Source organism: Hyla sarda, chromosome 6 (genome assembly GCF_029499605.1).
Source record: "Hyla sarda isolate aHylSar1 chromosome 6, aHylSar1.hap1, whole genome shotgun sequence".
Lineage (NCBI taxonomy): Eukaryota > Metazoa > Chordata > Amphibia > Anura > Hylidae > Hyla > Hyla sarda.
The window spans coordinates 293,152,110-293,164,883 of NC_079194.1; the positions used below are offsets into that span (position 1 = coordinate 293,152,110).

General features: G+C 40.2%; 1 protein-coding gene across 5 annotated transcripts in view; it reads left to right on the plus strand.

Annotated features, from left to right (window-relative positions):
• The window catches only part of TSPAN18 (tetraspanin 18), a 153,613-nt gene that overhangs the window by 130,885 nt on the left and 9,954 nt on the right, over positions 1–12,774 (plus strand). The gene's annotated exons all lie outside the window — the stretch shown is intronic.

Genomic DNA, 12,774 nt, shown 5'->3' on the forward strand with positions numbered 1-12,774 from the left:
TGGTGAAATAATTTATATGCAAATGGGAGCAGTATTATAGTACTTGTATATAGGAGACAGTATTATAGTAGTTATATTCTTGTATATAGGAGCAGTATTATAGTAGTTATATACTTGTATATAGGAGCAGTATTATAGTAGTTATATTCTTGTATATAGGAGCAGTATTATAGTAGTTATATTCTTGTATATAGGAGCAGTATTATAGTACTTGTATATAGGAGACAGTATTATAGTAGTTATATTCTTGTATATAGGAGCAGTATTATAGTAGTTATATTCTTGTATATAGGAGACAGTATTATAGTAGTTATATTCTTGTATATAGGAGCAGTATTATAGTAGTTATATACTTGTATATAGGGGGCAGTATTATAGTAGTTATATTCTTGTATATAGGAGCAGTATTATAGTAGTTATATTCTTGTATATAGGAGCAGTATTATAGTAGTTATATTCTTGTATATAGGAGCAGTATTATAGTAGTTATATTCTTGTATATAGGAGGCAGTATTATAGTAGTTATATTCTTGTATATAGGAGCAGTATTATAGTAGTTATATTCTTGTAAATAGGAGCAGTATTATAGTAGTTATATACTTGTATATAGGGGGCAGTATTATAGTAGTTATATTCTTGTATATAGGAGCAGTATTATAGTAGTTATATTCTTGTATATAGGAGGCAGTATTATAGTAGTTATATTCTTGTATATAGGAGCAGTATTATAGTAGGTATATTCTTGTATATAGGAGCAGTATTATAGTAGTTATATACTTGTATATAGGGGGCAGTATTATAGTAGTTATATTCTTGTATATAGGAGCAGTATTATAGTAGTTATATTCTTGTATATAGGAGGCAGTATTATAGTAGTTATATTCTTGTATATAGGAGCAGTATTATAGTAGTTATATTCTTGTATATAGGAGCAGTATTATAGTAGTTATATACTTGTATATAGGGGGCAGTATTATAGTAGTTATATACTTGTATATAGGGGGCAGTATTATAGTAGTTATATACTTGTATATAGGGGGCAGTATTATAGTAGTTATATTCTTGTATATAGGAGCAGTATTATAGTAGGTATATTTTTGTATACAGGAGCAGTATTATAGTAGTTATATTCTTGTATATAGGAGCAGTATTATAGTAGTTATATTCTTGTATATAGGAGCAGTATTATAGTAGTTATATACTTGTATATAGGGGGCAGTATTATAGTAGTTATATTCTTGTATATAGGGGGCAGTATTATAGTAGTTATATTCTTGTATATAGGAGCTGTATTATAGTAGTTATATTCTTGTATATAGGAGCAGTATTATAGTAGTTATATTCTTGTATATAGGGGGCAGTATTATAGTAGTTATATTCTTGTATATAGGAGGCAGTATTATAGTAGTTATATTCTTGTATATTGGAGCAGTATTATAGTAGTTATATTCTTGTATATAGGAGCAGTATTATAGTAGTTATATTCTTGTATATAGGAGGTAGTATTATAGTAGTTATATTCTTGTATATAGGAGCAGTATTATAGTAGTTATAGTCTTGTATATAGGAGCAGTATTATAGTAGTTATATTCTTGTATATAGGAGCAGTATTATAGTAGTTATATTCTTGTACATAGGAGGCAGTATTATAGTAGTCATATTCTTGTATATAGGAGCAGTATTATAGTAGTTATATTCTTGTATATAGGAGGCAGTATTATAGTAGTTATATTCTTGTATATAGGAGCAGTATTATAGTAGTTATATTCTTGTATATAGGAGCAGTATTATAGTAGTTATATTCTTGTATATAGGAGGCAGTATTATAGTAGTTATATTCTTGTATATAGGAGCAGTATTATAGTAGATATATTCTTGTATATAGGAGCAGTATTATGGCAGTTATATTCTTGTATATAAGGAGGCAGTATTATAGTAGTTATATTCTTGTATATAGGAGCAGTATTGTAGTAGTTATATTCTTGTATTTATTTGGAGACCCTTGCCTTGTGTCACTACTAGTCTATTGTATATACATTGGTGGTGAATCAGCCTAGTAATCTAATATGTCAGGTTACTCTGTCCTGCTCCTCCATGCTGGTACTTAGGGGCTGATCTTTTGACTTGATGCCCTCAGGGTCTATGTCTGTCTGTTGATCCATGAGTTCTGCCGGATTCTCCTGATACTCTAGGTGACGGGTTACAGTATAGTAGTGACATCTGGCACACATGACGTTCCCGAGAGGACCCCCCCCCCCCCCCCCCCGCAGCTGTCATGGCCTCTACGCTTAGCGCCCCCTCTCCAGACCTTTTCCACAGCTGAGGGCACCATGACCAACCCCAAGGGGACCTGGCAGAGCCCCAACGCTCGTATTGTCAATATGTTCAAATACAGATACATATTGGGAATAAAATTCCCATGGCAGAACTAAGCCTAAAACAAGCTATTAGTCCTCGAAAATACAGGACCCCAGGATGTCCTCTTGTGTGTCAAATCCGTAATTCTCTTGCGGCTTAAGGTGAACAATGTAACCCCAGTTAGTATTATTTTATTTGTTACTTTATGTATTCTTCATTCATGATTTATTTGTAATTGTTTTTTATTTATTTATTTTATTTTTTATTTATTTTATAATGTAAATTTATTTATTTTATTTTATTTCGTTATTATTATTATTATTTTGTTTTCTATTTTTCTCTGCCGATTTCGACATTCTCTCCGGTCCCCGGTTATAGTCGTCTGGCATTTTTGCTCTGTGATTACACAATACCCATTAAGACGTGCTGTGAGGCCGTGCAGCCCGCCGTAATAGATTTGTTTTGTGTGTTACATAAATTGCCATGGAAACAAAGTATGTTCTATTTCGGCATCAAACATCTAAAAGCACCTCCACTTAATTCCCCTCTTGGAGGACAAGTGCTTGAGCTCTCGACTACAGGCCTGACTTTTAACGGTGTCGATGCCAACCTCCGTTTTCCAAAAATCGGACTGCGCAGATGTAGCAGAGCCGAGTTGGTCAGATGTGCTTCCCCTGCGATATTATCCTTAAAGGGGTACTCCTCTCCAAAATATTTTTTTTTAAATCAACTGATGCCAAAAAGTTATACAGATTTGTAAATTACTTCTATTTAAAAATCTTAATCCTTCCAGTACTTATCAGCTGCTATATGTTGCACAGGAAGTTCTTTTCTTTTTGAATTTCCTTTCTGTCTGACTACAGTGCTCTCTGCTGACACCTCTGTCCATTTAGGAACTGTCCAGAGTAGGAGCAAATCCCCATAGCAAACCTCTCCTGCTCCGGACAGTTCCTAAAATGGACAGAGGTGTCAGCAGAGAGCACTGTGGTCAGACAGAAAGGAAATTCAAAAAAGGAAAGAACTTCCTGTGCAACATATAGCAGCTGATAATTACTGGAAGGATTAAGATTTTTAAATAGAAGTAATTTATAACTCTCTGGCACCAGTTGATTTAAAAAAATAATGTTTTCCAGAGGAGTACCCCTTTAAGACATTGTTTTCCAATTAGGGTGCCTCCAGCTGTTATAAAACTATAACTCCCAGCATGCCCGGACAGCCAAAGGCTGTCCGGGCATGCTGGGAGTTGTAGTTTTGCAACAGCTGAAGGCACCTTGGTTGTAAAACACTGCTATGTTCCCCATTCTGGGGTGTCAACTCTGGAAAATGTTAATTTTTTTTTTAATTAACTGATGCCAGAAAGTAAAACAGATTTGTAAATTACTTCTATTTAAAAAAAATCTTAACCCTTCCAGTACTTATCAGCTGCTGTATGCTCCACAGGAAGTTCTTTTTCTTTTTGAATTTCTTTTCTGCTCTCTGCTGACACCTCTGTCTGTCTCAGGAACTGTCGGAAGAGTAGGAGCAAATCCCCATAGAAAACCTATCCTGCTCTGGACAGTTCCTGATATGGACAGAGGTGTCAGCAGAGAGCACTGTGGTCAGACAGAAAGGAAATTCAAAAAGAAAAGAACTTCCTGTGGAGCATACAGAAGCTGATAAGTACTGGAAGGATTAAGATTTTTTTTTTTTTAAATAGAAGTAATTTACGAATCTGTTTAACTTTCTGGCACCAGTTGATTTAACATAAAAATGTTTTTTTCACCGGAGTACCCCTTTAACCCCATGTATATGGTTTAGAAATAAATTGCGCTCTGCTTCGTCTCCTTTTCTGTATAACGAAGTATTTTTTGTCAGCGGTCTGGACCGATTTAAGGTTTCCTAATCTCATTCCTTTTACAACAAATTCCGTCTCCTCCGGGACTTGTTGGGGTTTCACAAGCCTCATGTCCCATAATAGATCAATATGGGCCCTTTACATGCAGCCTCCTGGGACTGTTTAAAAGACCTGTATGAGTCCCGGTTATGGGATGGATCCTAATAAAAGGTCACATATTGATCGCCGGAATACGGTCGCTGTGCGCTTGTTATTTTTGGGTGTAAATTGGGTTTCTGTGAAATTGCAAAGAGGATTTAAAGGTTTTGGCAAATGGTTTTGGGCAGTGTTTCCCAACCAGGGTGCCTCCAGCTGTTGCAAAACTACAACTCCCAGCATGCCCGGACAGCCAAAGGCTGTCCGGGCATGCTGGGAGTTGTAGTTTTGCAACAGCTGGAGGCACCCTGGTTGGGAAACACTGGTTTAGGGTCTTGAGATCAGGACATTGATGGGACTTTTCAATTAGGGCTTTTATTTTCTAACATATCCCATCCCCCTCTAATCTTGGACTCTTAGATTAATGTATGCAAAATAACCTTCCAATTGCATGTTATTAAAAAATATGCTTCTTTCTATTTAATTTTCCACTTTGAAAAAATGACCACTAGGGGGTCTCACTACCAGTCCTGGCCGCAAGCCTTTTTTTTTTTTTAAATAGATTTCAGACTCATGCTGGAGTCCTAAATCATAGACTACAACCGGGACACAGACAAGCTCAGCTCTGCTCCCTGGCAGGAAGCAGTGCTGAGCTTGTCTGTGTCCCGGCTGCAGTCGGAGATTTAGGACTCCAGCATGAGTCTGGAATCTAAAATAAAAAAATAAAAACTTGCGGCCAGGACTGGTAGGGAGACCCCTAGTGGTCATTTTTTCAAAGTGGAAAATTAAATAGAAAGAAGCATATTTTTTAATAACATGCAATTGTAAAGTTATTCTGCAGACATTAATCTATAATATATCAAAAGTTTTTTTTTAATGAAAGATACCCTTTAAGTTATTGGAATTAAAAGTAACAAATGGAACAAAAAAATTAATAAAATTGTGCAATTATTGTTATTGTTTTTTTTTCGAATATAATTTTTATTTAGTTTCTGCATATGAAATTGAGAATGACGATTGACAGAAAGTTTATGGAAGGACTCGGCGTTGTCAACGCTTTTTTGTTAAAAATGGCCGCATGACGGCCCAAACCAATCTCCTAGCTCATAGGGTTTTCATAAATTTTGGTGAAGCGTACAGAAATAATAAATAAATAGGCTTTGAATTATGTATATGCCAGGACAACTCTATAGTATATGTATATATAGATATAGGGTCTGTGTGGAAACCCCTATATATGTCCCCCAATACAGACCATGAACAAGTGCCACCTGTTGCTTTCCCATGTCGAATGTCCCATTGATATTCTCCATTGATGTACAAAGACTGAGAAGTATATAAAAGATTGATCAGAACTGACATACAAGGACGCACTTTGCACCTGCCCTTGTTGGCGCTTTGAAAAATTACTGCCCGTCAGCGTTACACAGAGGGGCAACCTAGGGGGTCACTTCCGGCGTTTGAAGTTGGGGACCACGAGCTGTCGGGGTCAGGCGTCAGGGCGGCTTCCTAGGAGGATTCATCTGCTGTACAGACATACACAATGGGTATTTGAGTTGGAGGCAGATGTAGCTGTGCTGAGGTTGTCATTCGGCACAGTGGAGTGTAGTAGCACAATGTTTTAATCTGTGGTCTGTAGGTGTCTACAGGAGTTTGTAGGAGTTGAATGACAGGTTTAGCGCTAGAACATTTGTATCTCGAAGCGTATAGCATAGACGAGTGTATTGGTATTTGTTCACTTTCTCATTCCTGTTTTCATCCATTGCATAAAATATTCAGGAAACCGGGGAGTGGACACCTGTACACCGGGCCACCTGGGAAGAAATGCTCTACCACTCTGCTGAATGGAGGGAACGGAGGCTTCAACATTGGACCACCAGGGAAAGGATACTTGGCCACTAGACATAGAACACATGACCACTAAACCTCTATGGAAGGGTTAAAGGGGTATTCCAGGAAAAAACTGGCTCCAGAAAGTTAAACAGATTCGTAAATGACTTCTATTAAAAATACCTCAATCCTTCCAATAGTTATCAGCTGCTGAAGTTGAGTTGTTCTTTTCTGTCTGGCAACAGTGCTCTCTGCTGACATCTCTGCATGTCTCGGGAACTGCACAGAGTAGGAGAGGTTTGCTATGGGGATTTGCTTCTACCTTGGACAGCTCCTGAGACAGGTGTCATCAGAGAGCACTTAGACAGAAAAGAACAACTCAACTTCAGCAGCTCATAAGTACTGAAAGGTTTAAAAAAAAATTATAGAAGTCATTTCCAAATTTAACTTTCTGGACCAGTTCATATATATATATATATATATAATTTTTTTTTTCCTGGATAACCCCTTTAATTTTGATGGCCTATTCGTAGTCTATTGCTTCAATATCAGATCAGTGGGGGTCCGACCCTTGAACCTTCACCTCATCAGCTGATTGTGGGGGGTCACGGTTATCTGGCAAGTGCTTTGGCCTCTGTAGTGTTTAGCAGGCGCGGCTCTGTACATTTTGTAGTACAGTTTCTACGTTTTCTATACAGACCTGCACGTCCGCACATAAACAAGCCGCACGCCGCCGCTGTAACACGCCGTGTAATGTGCTCTCCCGACCTTCTGGGTAAAAGCTTTTCATTACTGATGATGGCGGCCGCTGTAATTACGCGGAGGAGACCCGGCCGCCCCTGCTTTACTGCATTGTTGGCTTCATGGAGAAGGATTTTATTGACTCGCTCAGTAATTGGACGCATTTCTCTGCTATATGGGCTGTAATAGCGCTCGGCGCGGAGGACGGAAGCAGATGGGAATTAGGGCTTTAATTTTTGAGATTCGATATAATGGAGGAGAGGTATATACCTCATATTAGACCCATGAGAAGTCTGGGGTTCTCTTCTAGAGTTCGATATCCAGTTTTTACACAGACTGACTATCCATAATTCAGGGGGACATTTTGTAATACTTTCGGGGGGCTGAGAATCTTCACCATTGGTCCCTGAGGTTCAGTCCTGTCCTAATAGATGCCAAATCATTAACTTACATTTCCTCTATAGCAAATCTCCTCTTATTTTCACTTCTCTCTTCTGTTCTTCTTTCCTCCTCTTTTTTCTCGTCTCCCTCTATCTCTCTTTTCTTCAGTCTTTCTTCCCCTAACTTTGATCTCTGCCCTCCTCTCTATTATCCTCATCTTTTTCTCCTCTTCTCTCTTTTCCTCTCTTCTGTTTGTTATCTTTGATCTCTCTTCATCTTTTATGGATCCCCCTTTCTCCTCTTTTCTTTTCAATCTAACTTCTCATCTCTTTTATTCCTCTTCTTCTGTCCTCTCTTTGAAATCTATTCTTCTCTTCTCCCCTGTCTTCTCTTTTAATATATTTTTTTATCACTCTTCTCTCCTCTCTTTTCTCCTTTCCTCTTTTCTCTCTTTTCTCCTCTCCTCTCTTGTCCTCTCCTCTATCTCTCTTCTCTCCGCTCTTCGATCTCTTCTCTCCTCTCCTCTATTCGATCACTCTTTTCTCCTCTCTTTTCTCCTCTCCTCTCTTGTCCTCTCCTCTATCTCTCTTCTCTCTTCTCCTCTATCTCTCTTCTCTCCTCTCCTCTATCTCTCTCCTCTCCTCTCTTCGATCTCTTCTATCCTCTCCTCTCTTCGATCTCTCCTCTCCTCTCTTCGATCTCTCCTCTCCTCTCTTCGATCTCTCCTCTCCTCTCCTCTCTTCGATCTCTTCTCTCCTCTCCTCTCTTCGATCTCTCCTCTCCTCTCTTCGATCTCTCCTCTCCTCTCTTCGATCTCTCCTCTCCTCTCTTCGATCTCTCCTCTCCTCTCTTCGATCTCTTCTCTCCTCTCTTCGATCACTCTCCTCTCTTCGATCTTTTCTCCTCTCTTCGATCTCTCTTTTCTCCTCTCCTCTCTTCGATCTCTTCTCTCCTCTCCTCTCTTCGATCTCTTCTCTCCTCTCCTCTCTTCGATCTTTTCTCCTCTCCTCTATCTCTCTTTTCTCCTCTCCTCTCTTCGATCTCTTCTCTCCTCTCCTCTCTTCGATCACTCTCCTCTTCTCTCTTCGATCTTTTCTCCTCTCCTCTATCTCTCTTTTCTCCTCTCCTCTCTTCGATCTCTTCTCTCCTCTCCTCTCTTCGATCACTCTCCTCTTCTCTCTTCGATCTTTTCTCCTCTCTTCGATCTCTTCTCTCCTCTCCTCTCTTCGATCTCTTCTCTCCTCTCCTCTCTTCGATCTCTTCTCTTTTCTCCTCTCTTCGATCTCTTCTCTCCTCTCCTCTCCTCTCTTCGATCTCTTCTCTCCTCTCCTCTCCTCTCTTCGATCTTTTCTCCTCTCTTTGATCTCTCTTCTTCTCTCCCCCTTTTGATCTGGTTTTGCCTACTTTTTTCTCGCTCCGATCTCGATTATCCTTTCTTTAATCTCTCTTCTTCCCCTTCTTTTTCCCCCTCAATCTGTCTTCTACTATTCTCTGATCTCTCTTCTTCTCTCCAATCATTCTTTATTTCTTCTCTTCAATCTTTCTTCTCCTCTCTTGGATTTCTCTTGTCTTCAGTCTCTGTCTTCTCTCCTTCCATCTCTCTTCTCCTCTCTTCTTTTCTAAGGTCTCTCTGATCCTTTCTATCTCTCTTCTACTCTCCCATCTTTGATCGATCTTCCCCTTTCCTCCAATTCCTTTCTCCTCTCTTCCCTTCCATCTCTCTCCTCCTCTCTTCTTATCTATTAGATCTCTTTCCTTTCAGTGTTATCTATACATACTACATCCTAGTCTACTCCGACTGTTGTTGGTGAATTCACATATTTCTTGTCATTTCTCCCGCCATCTGCCTTTTGCAGGTTTTTCAGACTATATGGTGCCAGGTTAGCAGAATTTCACTGTTTGTATAGTTATAATGTGATACTTTGCACAGTATTTTCGGAGTTGGTATGGTAGGCTTTGTATACCAGTGCTACTGTTTCATACTACAAATCTCTCTAGGCCATATAGGCAGCCCTTATTGCAGTGTTTCCCAGCCAGTGTGCCTCCAGCTGTTGCAAAGCTACAACTCCCAGCATGCCCGGACAGCCGAAGGCTGTCCGGGCATGCTGGGAGTTGTAGTTTTGCAACAGCTGGAGGCACACTGGTTGGTAAGCACTGCAATAAGGGCCACTGGACGGCCCTTCTATACAGTATAGATGTATAGCATCAGTTTTGCTTGGTATCTGGTGCCACTTTTCCTGCTCTTGATCCCACCTGGCTGATTAAAGTGTGGCGCAGGCACAGAAACATGAGTGGGGTCTGCGCCCCTATTGAGTTGGTGAAGTGGCATACGTGGGAGTATGTGATTACCGGATCAATCAGCTGAGGGGACGGCTTCACTTACGGTGATTGAAGTACAGGTTTTATCGGACGCCGCTCTGAGCGCACTGACCTACGTACAAGTACCAATCATCTGTACCTGCACATTGTACCGCCGCCGCACATTCTGCACAATAATATGGCCGCATAATTAAGAGCCACTCGTCAGTAAGCAGAGCCGCACCATCAAGAGCGCCCCCTCCCCACGCAAGTCATCCTCTTCTCTCAAGATTTTGCCCATTCTATTCAGCTGTTTCCGAGTAATATCTTTGGTTAGACAAAAAAAAAAAAAGCTGGGTTACACTATGGCTTCCATAACAGCTTTTCTGGGGTTTGTCACTCAGCTTTCCTAGAGTCCTGAATGTCACATGTGCCTAATAATAATAGTCATCCATCTTTTTTTTTTGGAAATAACCTTAAAGGGGTACTCTGCCCATGTGCCGTTAAGGTGGTATGGCACGGGCTCCTGACTCAGGCCCGCGTCATACCGGCCGGCTCCCAGCTGATTCCTGTAGCTGGGGGCCGGCGTTAATAGCCGACACGCGGCGATCGCCATGGCCGGCTATTAACCCTTTAGATCACCCCTGTCAAAGCTGACAGCGGCATCTAAAGGTGCCTTTATCCGATCCCTGGTGGTCCAGTGGGGTGGATTACCCCCCCCCCCCCTGCAGCGCGATCGCGGGGGGAGGGGGGGGGGGGTGCGATCAACTGTGGAAGTAGCCTGACGGCTTGCCTCTCCTCCTGTGCCGGCTCCGGTGCTCAGAATGATAAAGCCTGGCAGGATCAGGCTTTATCAATCGAATGCAGAGCACACAGATCAATGTGGTTCTATGGAACCACATTGATCTGTATGAGGAATCAAATGATGATTCCCTAAGGGGAGTATAAGTGTAAAAAAAAAGTTTTAAAAAAAGTTTAAAAACACATTCATTAACCCCTTCCTTGTTAAAAGTTTAAATTACCCCCCTTTTCCCAAATTCCATATAAAAAATATATAAACATAATAAAAATAAACATATGGTATCGCCGCGTGTGTTAATGACAGAACTATAAAAATAAATCTAATTAAACCGCACGTCCAATGGCGTACACGCAAAAAAAAATTCAAAAGTCCAAAATAGAATATTTTTTGTCACTTTTTATACCATAAAAAAAAGGAATAAAAAGTGATCAAAAAGTCCGATCAAAACAAAAAGGGTACCGATTAAAACTTCAGATCACGGTGCAAAAAATGAGCCCTCATACCACCCCTTATGCCGAAAAATGAAAAAGTTATAGCAGTCAGAAGAGGACAATTTTAAATGTATTAATTTTCGTGCATGTAGTTAAGATTTTTTCCAAAAGTTCAACAAAATCAAACCATTATAAGTAGGGGATCATTTTAGTCGTATGGATCTAGAGAATAAAGATAAAGTGTAGTTTTTACCGAAACATGTACTGCGTAGAAACAGAAGCCCCAAAAAAAATTTTAATTGTGTTTTTTCCTTCAATTTTGTCGCACAATTTGTTTTCCCACTCTGCCGTAGATTTTTGGGTAAAATGACTGATGTCATTGCAAAGTAGAATTTGTGGCGCAAAAAATAAGCCATCATATGGATTTTTAGGTGCAAAATTTAAAGGGTTATGATTTTTAAAATGTAAGGTGGAAAAAACGAAAGTGCAAAAAACAGAAAAACGCTTGGTCCTTAAGGGGTTATAGAAGATATGTTATGCATAAAAACTTATGTGCAGGATATCTATCTGCAGGATAGGGAATAAGTTTTAGATTGTGGGGGGGTCTGACCCCTTGTCCCCCCCCCCCGTGATCTTCTGCACGGGCCCCCTGATCTCCCTGGTAACGGGGAGACACGTCCCCTCCATATATCTCTATGGGAGAGCTGGAGATAGGCGAATCGCCCTCCCATAGAGATATATAAAGGGGGCATGTCGGCCGCTGCAGGGGGCCCTTACAGGAGATCGCGCGGGTCCCAGCGGGGACATGATTTTATGCATGATACTTCTCCTTTAATTTCCTAGAAGCAAGGTATAGGGCATGGCGTGTTTAAAATACTTGAATGGGGTATCCGGAATTTGGAAACCATGGTGTCACGTAGGGCAGGAAAATGTGCAGCCCTGAGCCGACTTGCGCATCTGCCCTAGACAGTGGATCAACAACTGGACGGCAGTCCCTGCATTATATAAGGTGCAGGGGCGACACAAGTCAAAACAATAAACAGAACTGTACGGAGGTCAGGGAAACAGATTAGGACACAAAGGGTAATCAGGCAACAACAAACAGGAAAAATAGTATATAAAGGCAGGAATGCAGAATAGTATATAAAGGCAGGAATGCACAGTAGCAACAAACAGGTATCAGGAATATATAACGGCAGCTATATATATATATATATATACTGACTGACAGCTACAGGACCAAAGAAAAATGGCAGGTATGAGAGAAATGACAAACATGCTTCTAGAAAGATATAGCGGCAGGTTTACCAGGAATGAAAGTGAGTGAACAAGTATCTGAAGTCAGGACATTATACAGATGTCAATTAACAGGTTTAGGATCAAACAAAACAAAACAGAAGTATAACACACCAGGCTAGAGGAAAGGAAAGAAAAGCAATAGATCAGGACCTATACCAAGGTGAAGTACAAAAGACAAACAGGTCAGGATACAAGTCAGGATATAGCTTCAGATAACCAACCAGACTCAACAGAAGTATAACACACAAGGCAAAGGGCAAAGAAAGAGAAGCAATGGATCAGGGCCAATACCAAGGTGAAGTACAAAACACAAACAGGTCAAAATATAAGTCAGCATACAGCTTCAGGTAACAAATACAAACTAGACAGTATAAAACTAACCTTAAGTACAGATCAGTACAGATCACAAGACAGACAGGACTAGGCTAAAAACTAGATAAACTGGTCAGACCTACAAAGCTATAGCAAATCAAACTAACAAGCCAGAACTGAAACAGACAAGAATAACTTAAGAGCAAAGCCAAAAGGCTGAGAAGGAATCTAAATACCCCTCCTCAGCTGCTGATTGGCCCTGGCTTGTAACTCCTAACTGACCAGAATGCAGCATGCAAAGCCTGGTCTGGTGTGATCGTTACACATGGCTTCTTTCTTCCCAAAATGGTGCC